General features: G+C 42.6%; 1 non-coding gene across 1 annotated transcript; it reads right to left on the bottom strand.

Annotated features, from left to right (window-relative positions):
• Positions 1 to 608: 608 nt before the first annotated feature.
• On the bottom strand, positions 609 to 680 carry TRNAG-CCC. The gene has a single exon. It is a non-coding gene; the product is annotated as a tRNA-Gly (tRNA).
• Positions 681 to 1899: the final 1219 nt, after the last annotated feature.

The following is a 1899-nucleotide window of genomic DNA, read 5'->3' on the forward strand; positions in this document are numbered from 1 at the left end:
TTTGTGGCTTTTCTTTTCAACAGCATCAGAATTGTCCCTTGAATGACCATATCATGGTCAGATAACAGTAATGCTTTAAGTGATCTTGGAGATGATTTCTAGTACTTCCTAAAGTGGTGTTTCAGGGAAGAATGTCTTAGGAGCTGTTAAAAGTGTTCCTTGGTCAAGAGTTTCTTTGGAGAGTTCTGTTTACTGTATCCCTCCTCTTGGACGGTTATAACATATGTCAGTATATTAAAGATCTGAGAAATTCTGGAATAGCAACCTATTAGTTCTTTAATCCAAACATCCCCTAAACTCATCTGAGCCTAGATCATGTCAACAATTAAGTAAGACTAGTGATATTAACACATTTGTAAAGCAGAATTTTTCCAAGCTATGTTCCATGGATCTCCTTAACAGATGAAATGTGAAAGAGGACATCCAGAGAGTTTATTTTTTAATTTTTTATTTATTTATGGACAGGGAAGCTTGGTGGGCTACCGTACATGGGGTCGCAAAGAGTCGGACATGACTGCACGCACATCGAGCACACCAAGTCTTAGTCGTGGCATGTAGCGTCTTTAGTAGAGGCATGCAAGCTCTCAGTTGTGGTATGTGGGATTTAGTTCCCTGACCAGGGATTGAACTGGGGCCCCTGCATTGGGAGTGCAGAGTCTTAGCCACTGGACCACCAGGGAAGCCCCCAGTGGGTTTAAAAATTTGTTCAATTTAGTGACGAAGCTGTGGGTAGAACACAGTTATTTGGACAGCCACCTTAATCCTCTTCCTTCACTGCTCCCTTAGGTTGCCACCAACTACTGTCAAAAATCAAAAGAAAAGAAAACAAGTGAGGTTGAAATATGTATGATCCAGCCAGTGAGTTAACACAGGATGCCTTCCAAAAGAACTTCTTTCACATCCATCTGGTCAGGTACATGCTATTCTAATAAAATGCTTTGTTTTCATTATCTTTTGTTTTCAAAGGTAAATCTTTAATTTAAAAATTATATATTCATCTGTGAAATAGGATTGTGGGGACCTTAGTCCGAAGCTCCTTTAATAGGACTGATTATAATACAGTCAAAAGTTGAACTTCCCTCTGCTTCCTTTTTTTCTTGTAGGATTCTTTGGTTTATAATTTCAGTAACTACTTATTTATATACAGTGTGGTGCAGTGGTAAAGAATCCACCTGCCAAAGCAGGAGATGAAGGTGATATGGGTTCGATCCCTGGGTTGGGAAGATCCCCTGGAGTAGGAAATGGCAACCCATGCCATTATTCTTGCCTGGAAAGTTTCATGGACAGAGGAGGACTGATGGGTTACTGTCCATGGGGTTGCAAAGAGTCAGACATGACTGAACGCATGTGCACAACATTTGCAGAAATGTAACAGGCAAGGCCTCGGGGACTAGGAGCACAGCAGGGAACAAAGCATAGTCCCTGTGCTTATGTGGTGGGTGTGAGGACAGAGGTAATCAAGGAGTAGGTAGATGGATGATGTAATGTCTGATATTTTTATGTCCTGTGAAGAAAAAATAATCAGGGAAAGGGGAAAAGAATAATAGTAATAGAGGGAGTGATTTTAGTAGAGCCGTGGATGAAAGGAGGAAGATAGATAGTCAAGCGACGTTCTTTGGGAAGAAGGTTTAAAGCGCATGAATGGGAAATGCAAAACCCTAAGCTGGTACTTCCCTGGTGGCCAAGTGGTTAAAACTCCATGCTTCCAATGCAGGGGGTGCAGGTTCCATCCCCGGTTGGGGGACCAAGATCCCACTTACTGCAGAGAGTGGCCAAGAAATTAAATGCTTGGGGCTGGTGCCCTGGGACAACCCAGAGGGAGGGTATGGGGAGGGAGAAGGGAGGAGGGTTCAGGATGGGGAACACAGGTATACCTGTGGTGGATTCATTTCGATATTT

The sequence above is a fragment of the Bison bison genome, unplaced genomic scaffold (genome assembly GCF_000754665.1).
Source record: "Bison bison bison isolate TAMUID 2011002044 unplaced genomic scaffold, Bison_UMD1.0 scf7180017864068, whole genome shotgun sequence".
Classification (NCBI taxonomy): domain Eukaryota; kingdom Metazoa; phylum Chordata; class Mammalia; order Artiodactyla; family Bovidae; genus Bison; species Bison bison.